Here is a 13,115-nt window from a genome sequence, read left to right as displayed (position 1 = left end):
TTTGTCTTTCCGGTCCATGATTTCTCCGTTTCTTAGCCACGGGAACTGCATCTTTATCAATATTGAGCTTGTGAGTGATCACGTCTGGACTGATTCCAGGGAGAATTTCATCCTTCCATGCGAAGGCATCTACCGCTTCACAAAGCACTTTGGTGATTGCATCTTTAATTTCCCCTTTGAGCCCTTTAGCCATTCGCACCTGCTTCTCATCCGCCATAAGGTACATTTCGGTCTCGCCCAAGGCCATTGTGACGTGCTCCTCTTCATCTTCTTCCTTAGATTGTGGGCGAATCATTAGTGATGCCGAATATGTCTCCTGGGCTACCTTTTGGCAACCTCTGATCATTACTCCTCCCTTGGCCGTGGGAATGTAGAGTGTTAAGTGGCGAATGGAGATAAGAGCTGCAACTTCAGAGATAAATGGCCGTCCGAGGATGATATTGTAAGCTAATTGACCATCCAAGATAGAGAATTCTAAATCTCCTCTCCAGATTTGATCATCATCTGTAAGCTCACAATCTAGAGTGACTTGGCCTTTTGTTTGAATAGTATGCCCCGTCACTCCCAAGATATCGACTACAGTTGGCTCTACTTGGACAGGATCAATCATGAGTTTGGTGAAAGCACCTCTGGTGATGACATTGCATGAACTTCCAGTATCAATCATTACCCTTTTCATCTCCCAGCCTTCCACTGTCATAGTGACGACCAGTGCATCTGCATGGGGTGGTATTTCTGAACCTGCCTCTGAAAAGGGACGATTTAACGATGTCCGGTCGAGGGCGGTAGTCTTTGCTTTTTTCAACGTTTGCTGGTATCCAGGTCCGCCTGCTATGACATTGATGGTACCCTTTCCTTTCTTCTTTAGGTCCTCCTTGGATCTATCACCATCTCCTCTCTTGGCCTCAGTTTGGATGAACCGATCCAATTTGCCCCTCTCTATGAGACGTTCGATTTCTCGAGCCAACTCCCAGCATGCGTCAGTGTCATGGCCATTTTTCCTGTGATATTTACAATAGTTTTTAGGATTTTTACCATTATTGGTGTACTCCCCTCCCTTTGGTTCGGGGTATGAAATGCTCCGCTTGTGTTGACTTTTCTCGATCCACATAAGAACTTCACTTTTAGAAGCGTTGAGAGGTGTGAATGAGGTAACAAACGTTGATTTGCCTTTAGAATCTCTTCGCCTGTTTCTAGAGGAAGTGTCCTGACGCCTGTCTCTGTCTCTATCTCGAGGACGAGATTCGCCTTTGTCCCTTTTTGGTGATGATGGTGAACCTCAGCGAATGTCATCCACCTCTATGAAATCTTTACAACGCTTCATCAACTCTGCCATACTGGTGGGTTTCTTTCGAATGAGATCTTCCTGTAAACTCTTACAAGTGGTGTTTCTCACGAAGCATTCCACAGCTACGGAGATATCTACATCCACAATTTGTATGCACAATTGGTTGAAGGTGTCCACATATTCCCGAAGGGACTCATTCGCCCTTTGCTTTAACTCAAAAAGCTTTCCAGATTTCACCACTGCAGGAATACAACCGGCGAATTTAGCGCAAAATTCCCTGCTCAACTGATCAAAGCTGTTAATCGAGCCTGGAGGTAGAGATTGGAACCAAAAATAAGCCGGACCCCCTAGCATGGTGACAAACATCTTGCAGAGCACAGGCTCAGTAGCTCAGTTGAGGCTGGCCGTTATTCGGTACTTTCGAATGTGAGCTTCTGGATTATCTTTGCCTGTGTATATTGCAAGATTGGGAATCTTAAAAGCTCTGTCTGTCTCCTCCGCCTCAATCCAAGCTGCGAAAGGCGAATCTCTATTGGCGAATGGGTTGTGCCTGGCATTTTCTTCATTCATACGGAGCACCAGGGCCCTTACTCTATCATCAAAATTTTCCGGATCCGCCCTGGGGCAGCCTCTTCATGGTGATCTTCTTGGAGAAGAAGAAGAAGAAGAGGAACTTGAATCAGACGAAGGGTCTGATGGTGAACGTCTTCCTCCATTACCACGTCCACTTCCTCCTTCGCCTCCTCTTCCACCACCACCTCCTCCTCTGTCTCCTCTACCTGGGGGAGTCGGACCGTTTCCTCCCCCCTGTCCTCCTGACGGGATATGCCCGACAGTTCCCGAAGGCGGCGGCGGTGGTGGTCCACCTGCATGGAACGTTTTTTCTGGCCTTTTACTTCGTCTACGGCCAGTAGATGGGGGCGATCTACCACGACGAGGGGATCTCACTCGCCTGGGCGAAAGTGACCTGGTCCGTTTACTTTTCCCTTTTCTATGCTTCTTGTGAGTTGGTTCTTTAGATCCGCCAAGGGATAAATTCGTCCGTGGATGCCTGGGTACACTGGGCCCGCCAAGATTCAACCGTGGACCCCCAGATCCGCCAGGAAGAGTCGAATCATTTCTTTGACTTCCTTCAGCGCCATCAGGAAATAACTCACGATTGATGTGCCGCTCACCTGCCGACGTCGTGGTGGTTATCATAGAGTCCGTGGTGTGAGCTTGGAGGAATGAAGAATTCAGAGCGCCCGGTCCAAAGTTTAACAAGGGCCGGGATGATACAGTCGATGTGGACGCCATGCTCCAGTGTGGAGGTATAGTCATGAACGACCGCAGGTGATTCCCTATCTCGGCTCCAAACCGCTCACCAATGTCTTGTGCACACATGCTAATGAAAGCATCAGGGTTCATACTACTTTTTACGTGCGTTGCGGGAGCAGTTGTGTCTGTGCGGCCAGCACTAGAGGGTGTAACTAATGGTGTTTCGATCCCTGAAGAGGGATCCTGATCTCCAGTCGTCATAGTTTCTTATTGTGAACGGAAAACCCTTTGTTTGATTAAAGGTTCCACGTTCACCGCACCAATGTTAACAAGGGGAGAAATTCCGATCAACGTTCGTCCCTGTGGGGGCGTCGTTGGGTTCGACGGGGGGAAGCTCCGATGCCGAAGTCAGTAAGGTATTTCAAGGAAAACAAACTGAATTGACAAGGATAGTGATAAAAGCATACCTCGATAGCCTAGGAGGTTGGGCTATATATAGCTGGGAAGTTATAACCTTTAGGCAACTAGAAAGTCACCATTAATGCCTCATTAATGGCGGTTACAGGTTATCTTTAATGTGGCGGTTAGCTAATTGATAGCTCATTAATGATCTTTTATGGCCGTGTCGGCGGCCAGCCGTTATAGAGGCGAATGAAGAGATTCGCCTTGTCGGTCCGCCAGCGGATCTCTCAGAGCTGGTTTATAGAGATCCGCCCATCAGTTCCCTTTCGAGAATCACTACGCGGCGTACGTAGAGGCGAATATCCTTTTTGGTCCTCAGGATAATATCTCAATGTTATCAGGTTTCAATTTGTGTTTACTAGTTCTCCCCAAACTCAAGTTTAACATCACATGCCTTCAATTCTTAAGTTATCTACCTAAGTAATGATTTTAGCATTTCTTCAAAAGTAGGGTCTAAATGCAAACTTTAGCTCATGCTTTTACAGATACAAGGATTGTGTCCTACACCTAAACTAGTTGTCATGCAATCTTAGATTCGGTTCTCAGCCCTCAAGGACAAATAACGAAGTTTAGATTCGAAGGAGGTTCACGGTTTTAGGTCCTAAACATGCGAAAACATAAATAAAACCCGAAAAACGCAAAACTAAACTAGACACGACGCAACAAAAATTTAAAAATCATACAATTTTTGTAAGTTTATCTACCCCTCCTCCTCACACTAAGAATATGCAATAAGTTCCATCATTGCATCACAAACCATAAAGAACAAGTGTAAAAGTTAGGGTGGAGAAGACAACTTACTGATCGGCCAGGGGGGGTGGCCACGGTATGTTGTAGCGCTCATAGTAATCTGCCGCTACATATTCAAGGCCTGTGAGCCTCCGGTCCATGTTCTGCTAGAAGTTAGTGAACCGTTGGTTGATAAGGGTCAAAAACCCCTATCTTCGGGTATGGTTTTAGGACGGGTTTTAGCATTATTTAGTTAATAAGCGAGCATTTCTCGCATTTAAATGCTTTTGTGTGAGTTAATTAGGAATTGGAAACGTTTTATTTATTTTTCATTGTTTAGGCTCGTTTTATGACCAATCTAGGCAATTATGGCCAAAATAGCATGCATAGTGTAATTCCGTTATATTTTGAAGCTAATTGGTCCGTCAAAAGTCGACAAAACGAAGCGTTTGCTCAAAATAAGCGATTGACGGATCAATTTGGCTTTTGGACTAATGTTATCTGGAGTTTCTGTACGTGCGCAGGTGTAAGTTCGGGCGAAAAAGGACATCGACGACATTCGGCAAGCATCGAGAACATACCGGGCGAAAACGCTCGACGAGCGGGCATCCGTGGGCCATTTCTGCTCGCCGAGCAGGCCTGCGGGAATTGGTCAAAAAGACCAATTCCGCCCCCACGAAGCCACGATGGACCCCACGTCTTCCTACACCAATAAGGACACGAAAATAGGTCAAAAAGAGGGCCGAGCCACGCCTATAAATAGAGTTTTTCCAATGTAAATTAGATATCTTTTATCTTTGTAATTTTCTTAGCTTTTCACCTTGAGAAATCCTCTCCACCTCCTCCATATCCTTCAAACCTCCATTGAAGACACCTCCGAAGCTCCGTTCACCGAGGATTGCTCAAGCTCCATCCTTAAGTCCTAGAAAGATGCCTGCATTGGTAGACAGGTTCCCTGAAAGGGATTTTTCTTCTTTTACATTCTGTCTAGCCTCTGATACATGTTATGAATTCTAGGCTTATTGTAACTTCGTGACAATATTTTCCATCTTTGATATATATTATAGTTCTTGTTTATTCAATTATTTTAATGCTTTAATCTTTGTCTTACGCTTTGTCTGATTGGTTTAACTCATTCGATAATCCCAAAATCAAGTTGGCACATATTGCGAGCTGAATCTGACCTAGTCAGTGCCTATAGGATTGACGACCCTATAGAAGATTAAGCCCAAATTGCTGAGCCTTAGAGCTAGTTTCGGCCTTACAAGGGAATCACGAACTAGGAACTTTAGGAGGATAGGTCGGGTTAATCGCCTCGGACACAAGTGACTTAGGTTTTAATTCAATTGCTTAAACAATCTATTCTCATTATCATCGTATCCCCTCATGTTCCTTCGGATTATTACATTGGTAAAAGATCACTTAGGAGTAGTTTAACTCAAACCCCCTAAGCCTAGATAACTCTTGAAACCAAGTAGCTCGATACTTGCAGAAATAAATCCTGTGGACGATAACCTGGACTTAACCAGAAATTTATTACTTGATAACGACGGGGTACACTTATCCCTTAGTGAGTTCTCATCTCTAACTTAGGTGAGGGCGCATCAAGTTTTTGGCGCCGTTGCCGGGGATTTATTTCTTCTGCAATATCGAACCAAAGGTTGATTTGTTAGTTTAGGCATTCTTTGTGAATATTCTTTGTTAATATCATTTATACTTGTATACTTGTTTATAATAACTATACTTGTTTATAATCATAATACTTGTTCATATGTATCTATACCGTTTATACTTGTTTATATACACTTGTTTATACATACTTATTTATGATAACCATCCTTGTTTATACTTACGCTTGTTTATATTCGTTTGTACGAACATGTAGTTATACTTGTCAACTTCATCTATACGTGTCTATATGTGTTTATTTATACCGTCCTTATACTTGTACAAAACTATACAACCTTGTATGATGTGTATGATTTCCCTTCCGCTTTCATTTATTTCTGTATTTATCTTTTCTCAGCGTATGCCTACGAGATCAGCGAAAATACCATGTGTCCCTCTTAACCCTGAACTTGAACGTACTCTTCGCAGGAGCAAACAAATCGGAAAGCTGAAGCAAGACGAGATCATCGAACCTATCAAGATGACTGACAACGAACGGAACAATGAACGGAATACTGAGAACACCGGGCCACAAAATGACACTCGTCTGATGAGTGAGATCCTGGCACCACACCGGCACCAGCATTTGTCAGGCATTGCCGCTCCAAACATTCCGGCTAATACATACGAAATCAAGTCCGGTATAATTCACTTGATCCAACAGACTAGATTGTTTGGAGGAGAAGCACATGAGAGCCCGAATGATCATCTGGATCGCTTCCTAATGTGCGCAGACACCGCAAGAACAAATGGGGTTCCCCAAGATGCTGCTAGACTGAAATTGTTTCCGTTCTCTCTGACTGGGCAAGCTTTGGAATGGCTAAGAACACTGGAGCCCGGTTCAATCACGACTTGGGCAGGGTTGGAGAAGGAATTCTTGTCCTACTACTTTCCTTCCTCGAAGACAGCAATGCTCAGGGGCGAGATCACATCCTTCCACCAACCCGAGCATGAAGCGCTCCACACATCTTGGACCCGATTCAGAAAAATGTTGCGCATGTGTCCTCATCATGACATACCCAAGCATCAGTTAGTAAGCGTCTTCTATCACGGACTAACACCCACCAACAGAGCTATTGTAGACTCCGCAGCGGGTGGAGATTTGTTTAGAAAGACAGCAATAGAGGCATATGACATGATTAATGAGCTGGCCAGAAAGAGTGTGCAGTGGCAAGAATAGAAGCTCGCCGGCCCCACAAGGCAGCGGGTATTTGCTGTGGAAGAACAGGAACAAAATCCAGTTGTTGCAGATTTGAGTAGGAAGATGCATGTACTGTTGGCTAAGCTTAGCCAACCTCCCACCTGTGTGCATTGTGGCGGCGACCACCATGGAAAGGATTGTCAAGCAGGTAGCCCTTTCACTGGAGATGGGGTGGAGATGGTCAACTATGTTGGGGGGCAGCCGAGATACAATCAAAACTATAACAACTCCAACCCCAACAACTACAACTCCTACAACAACAACAATGGCAACTATAGGAGGCCTCAGCACCCGAACCTCTCTTACGGGAATTCAAATCAAAACGTGCTTCGACCTCCCAGCGGTTTTGTTCAAGAACATAGAGATCAGGGGCTTGGCATGCCCCCATATCAACAGCAGAACCAAGGGCCAATGCAACCTCCTAAAGAATCCGACGAGGTGATCACTCTTTTGAAGGAGATCTCGGCTAGGCTTGCCAACAACGAAGCCTTCTGCAAAGATTTGAGCAATCAGGTAGCTCAGATCAATAGGGACAGGCAGGAAAGGCCACAGGGTTCTCTCCCGAGCACAACGGAGAAGAATCCAAAGATCCTGAGAAAGGATTGAGTAAGGGGGAGAAATCGGGTTCTCCTCGGTTTAAATTCAAAGGTTGAACAACTTAATTATGCATTCCCTTTTCTTTTGTTCTTATTTTTGTTAATTTTGGTTATTTGAATTCTAATCTTGTTTTTCTTTTTATTCACACTGCCCAGCTTGCCGGGCTGGTCGACCGAGTCAGCCAGCTCGACCGACACGGGCTGTTCGGGATTTTAAATCCCGAACCAAAAAAAAAGAGAAGAAAGAGAAAAAAAAGAATAAGAAAAAGAGGGGGGGTGACTCATCATCCCCTTCCCCACCTTCTTCTTCCCTTCTCTCTTCTTTCTTTTTCTTATTCCATTCTTTCTTTCTTCCTTTCTTCTTCTCCTTTCCCTTCAAGAGCCTTACCCCCCAAATCCACCATTCTAACCCGAATTCAAGACATAAGGTATGAATCTTTACCCATTTTTTATTTCTAACATGTTTTTAGGCTTAGATTTTAGCTTAGGGTGATAATTTTTGAGATTTAAGGAAAAAACCTAAGTTTTAGGTTTCTTTCTCTTTTCTCAAATAAATCTCTTGTTTGCTTTTAATTCTTGATTTCCTTGCAATTTATGTTGACATCATGATTACTTTGTAGTTTGGGTGTGATTTCTATTCTCAATCTATGAATATTTGGAGAAATTGCTCAATTTGGGTAAAATCTCCATTTTAGCTCAAAGTTCAACTATTCAAATTTTAGTTAAAAACTTGTCAATAGAGTTATGAATTGCATTCTTACCATGTTTTAGTCATTGGGTATCTCCAATTTTGCATGGATTTGTGAATTACGGGTGAAACACTTAAGGACCAAATACTTATGGTTTTAGTCCCTAAGTTCCTAAAACTATGGCTTATGTCTATGAATGGTTTATTTGGGGGTTTATGTTCAGAATTATAAAAACATCCTAACTTGTCCACTTTTGGTCTATTCCTCAGGAACTATGGGTAGGAAAGGCAAGGCCAAGGTCGTCGTCGAGAATGAAGTCGAGTCTGAGGTCGAGTTCAGTGATAGCCTCCAAGCTAAGTATGATCCACCCTTTGGTCTTGTTGATGAACGTGAGGGGATATTGTACGATAGATTTTCCAAGAAAGATCTTGCTACCCATATAGTTGTTGATCAAACTTATTTAGCGACTATAGGCTTGAAAAAGGATTTCAATGAAATCCTCAAATTCCACGGCTGGTATAGACTAGCCACAAAACAGACCCCAGTTTATCACAACTTTACTATGGAATTTTTGACCACTTGGAAAAAAGAGCTACCTTTGGGCGGTGGGAAGCATTCTTTTAGACTAAACGGTAAACCTTACCGTCTCGATGGTAGCACACTAGCAGCCCTAATGGGAGTCTATAACAACCCAGAGGCAATCTCAGATTTTGAGAAACCTATAACAAAAGATATGGCTTGGGAACAATTAACAGGCATATCGGACTTTGACTCCCAGACTGCTAGCCCAGTCGCTCTCCTGGACCCACTTCTCAACCTTGTTCACAAATTTGTGGCCCACAACTTGTTGGGCAAAAACGAGAGCAATAAAGTCTCAAAGACAGAATTGCTCATACTATGGTGTGTGGCCAACCACAAACACGTGAATAATGTCAAGACCATATTTGAGGGCTTCTCAAGCCAAACGAGTAGGAAACGCGGTTCCCTAGGTCTTGGACACTTAGTTACCAACCTACTTGAGAGCCAATTCAAAAATTTGGAAAATCAAGAAGTTGCTTTTTACCCTACTTTGCTTAACTCCAAGTTTTTGGGAAAATCTACTTTTCATGAAGTCTTAAATAGGAACCCAACCGGAGGAGCAAGCTCTAGCAGAGGGGGACGGAAAAGAGCATGAATTCCACCACAGCATAGGGATGAGGGACCTGAGGAAGAAGAACCTGCAACAGCAGGAGACCAAAGGGAACACCAAGCGCCGGGGACGGAGGCCCAGTTCCAAGCCATCAACACCATGATGGCAGAAATGCGAGATCTTAACTTACGGACCTTTAACACTGTTCAACAGATGGACCAACGGTTCACCAACTTTGAGCAGAATATAGACCGAAGGCTTTCGGGTCTTGAATACGTAGCGGCAGACTACTGCGAACGCTACAACATGCCTTGGCCATACCCCCCGGCCGATCAGTAAGTTGTCTTCTCCACCCTAATTCTTTACACTCGTACTTCATGATTTGTGATGCAATGTTGGAACTTATTGCATATTTTTAGTGTGAGGAGGAGGGGTAGACAAACTTACAAAAATTGTATAATTTTTAAATTTTTGTTGCGTCGTCTCTAGTTTAGTTTAGCGTTTTTGGGTTTTTGTTTATGTTTTTGCATGTTTAGGACCTAAAACCGTGAACCTCCTTCGAATCTAAACTTCGTTATTTGTCTTTGAGGGCTGAGAACCGAATCTAAGATTGCATGACAACTAGTTTAGGTGTAGGACACAATCCTTGTATCTGTAAAAGCATGAGCTAAAGTTTGCATTTAGACCCTACTTTTGAAGAAATGCTAAAATCATTACTTAGGTAGATAACTTAAGAATTGAAGGCATGTGACATTAAACTTGAGTTTGGGGAAAACTAGTAAACACAAAATTGAAACCCAAAGAATTGTGAGTTGAATTTGAGCCTAAGAGCGAACATCAAAAAGCTCTTTTTCTTGACATTTTTGTGTGAATGCTTTGACTTGTGGAAGATTACAGATTTTGCACCTAATACTGTGTTGAACCTACATGCAATGGTTTGAGATGATAAACGTGAATCAGCCTCATTAGAATTAACCATTTTCTTTACCTTATTTTTTCTTTTTTTTCATCCACTCTAGGAAGCCCCTTTGAGCCTATATTTTTGTAGTTTATAGATTTTTCTTTCGTTCTAACCTGGTTTTGCAAACCACAACTTGGTTTGCCACTTAACCCAAATTCTTTTGCAAAGCTCAAATAGAGCCTTTGTTTTCTTCTAGTGCTTTATCTTTGTTTATGGCATTACAGTAGCAAGCCAAAAGGCTAAGAAGTGAATGAGCATCACTATCCCAAAAAGAAAAAGAGAAAAACAGAAAAAGAAAAGAAAAGAGACGAACAAAAGGGAAGAACTTCATTCCCCAGTTCTTAAAAATAAAAAACGTCTCAAGAAAACATTCCAAAAAAAAGAAAATAATAAGGGATGAATAAAAAGCTCAGTCACTTCATATTTGCTAAAGCCATTTAAACTTTGTTTTTGTAGCGCTAGAACTATTAACCCTTATTGTACTTTTAACCCTCTAACCACATTGCAACCCCGATTAGAGGCTGTTTTTGATATCATCGGAATCATATAGCATAGTAGAGGAATGCGGATGAACGTGCAAAACCAACGTAATCCTAAGCAAGAACATAAGCCGAGAGTAAACACTTTAGCCACCAAAATTGTGTGAAATGAGTGAACTACCTATGGTGAGGTGTTTTACTTAGCGATCCCCTCAAGCTAGTTTAATTGAACATGTGTCCTTTTGCTTAAAACTATGACCTATGATAATCGAAATGCGGCTTTTGGATATCGTGTCTCTACTTTGTATTTCCGAATGCATGTAATTATAGATGCTCGAAATTGTGTCAAGCACCTAGTCAAACCGGGAGGTTTTCTAGCTTGCTTGTGATGGCGGGTTTAGTTTTTTTAGTTTACTTGGGGACAAGTAAAGTTTTAAGTGCGAGGAGGTTTGATAGGGGTCAAAAACCCCTATCTTTGGGTACGGTTTTAGGACGGGTTTTAGCATTATTTAGTTAATAAGCGAGCATTTCTCGCATTTAAATGCTTTTGTGTGAGTTAATTAGGAATTGGAAACGTTTTATTTATTTTTCGTTGTTTAGGCTCGTTTTATGACCAATCTAGGCAATTATGGCCAAAATAGCATGCATAGTGTAATTCCGTTATCTTTTGAAGCTAATTGGTCCGTCAAAAGTCGCACCAAACGAAGCGTTTGCTCAAAATAAGCGATTGACGGATCAATTTGGCTTTTGGACTAATGTTATCTGGAGTTTCTGTACGTGCGCAGGTGTAAGTTCGGGCGAAAAAGGACATCGACGACATTCGGCAAGCATCGAGAACATGCCGGGCGAAAACGCTCGACGAGCGGGCATCCGTGGGCCATTTCTGCTCGCCGAGCAGGCCCCTGGAGGCCTACTCGCCGAGCAGGCCCCTGGAGGCCTGCTCGCCGAGCAGGGGGGCTACTCGCCGCGAGTAGCCCTGCTCGCCGAGCAGGCCTGCGGGAATTGGTCAAAAAGACCAATTTTGCCCCCACGAAGCCACAATGGACCCCACGTCTTCCTACACCAATAAGGACACGAAAATAGGTCAAAAAGAGGGCCGAGCCACGCCTATAAATAGAGTTTTTCCAATGTAAATTAGATATCTTTTATCTTTGTAATTTTCTTAGCTTTTCACCTTGAGAAATCCTCTCCACCTCCTCCATATCCTTCAAACCTCCATTGAAGACACCTCCGAAGCTCCGTTCACCGAGGATTGCTCAAGCTCCATCCTTAAGTCCTAGAAAGACGCCTGCATTGGTAGACAGGTTCCCTGAAAGGGATTTTTCTTCTTTTACATTCTGTCTAGCCTCTGATACATGTTATGAATTCTAGGCTTATTGTAACTTCGTGACAATATTTTCCATCTTTGATATATATTATAGTTCTTGTTTATTCAATTGTTTTAATGCTTTAATCTTTGTCTTACGCTTTGTCTGATTGGTTTAACTCATTCGATAATCCCAAAATCAAGTTGGCACATATTGCGAGCTGAATCTGACCTAGTCAGTGCCTATAGGATTGACGACCCTATAGAAGATTAAGCCCAAATTGCTGAGCCTTAGAGCTAGTTTCGGCCTTACAAGGGAATCACGAACTAGGAACTTTAGGAGGATAGGTCGGGTTAATCGCCTCGGACACAAGTGACTTAGGTTTTAATTCAATTGCTTAAACAATCTATTCTCATTATCATCGTATCCCCTCATGTTCCTTCGGATTATTACATTGGTAAAAGATCACTTAGGAGTAGTTTAACTCAAACCCCCTAAGCCTAGATAACTCTTGAAACCAAGTAGCTCGATACTTGCAGAAATAAATCATGTGGACGATAACCTGGACTTAACCAGAAATTTATTACTTGATAACGACGGGGTACACTTATCCCTTAGTGAGTTCTCATCTCTAACTTAGGTGAGGGCGCATCAAGTTTTTGGCGCCGTTGCCGGGGATTTATTTCTTCTGCAATATCGAACCAAAGGTTGATTTGTTAGTTTAGGCATTCTTTGTGAATATTCTTTGTTAATATCATTTATACTTGTATACTTGTTTATAATAACTATACTTGTTTATAATCATAATACTTGTTCATATGTATCTATACCGTTTATACTTGTTTATATACACTTGTTTATACATACTTATTTATGATAACCATCCTTGTTTATACTTACGCTTGTTTATATTCGTTTGTACGAACATGTAGTTATACTTGTCAACTTCATCTATACGTGTCTATATGTGTTTATTTATACCGTCCTTATACTTGTACAAAACTATACAACCTTGTATGATGTGTATGATTTCCCTTCCGCTTTCATTTATTTCTGTATTTATCTTTTCTCAGCGTATGCCTACGAGATCAGCGAAAATACCATGTGTCCCTCTTAACCCTGAACTTGAACGTACTCTTCGCAGGAGCAAACAAATCGGAAAGCTGAAGCAAGACGAGATCATCGAACCTATCAAGATGATTGACAACGAACGGAACAATGAACGGAATACTGAGAACACCGGGCCACAAAATGACACTCGTCTGATGAGTGAGATCCTGGCACCACACCGGCACCAGCATTTGTCAGGCATTGCCGCTCCAAACATTCCGGCTAATACATACGAAATC

Source organism: Euphorbia lathyris, chromosome 1 (assembly GCF_963576675.1).
Source record: "Euphorbia lathyris chromosome 1, ddEupLath1.1, whole genome shotgun sequence".
Lineage (NCBI taxonomy): Eukaryota > Viridiplantae > Streptophyta > Magnoliopsida > Malpighiales > Euphorbiaceae > Euphorbia > Euphorbia lathyris.
Note: the sequence above shows the minus strand (reverse complement) of the source record.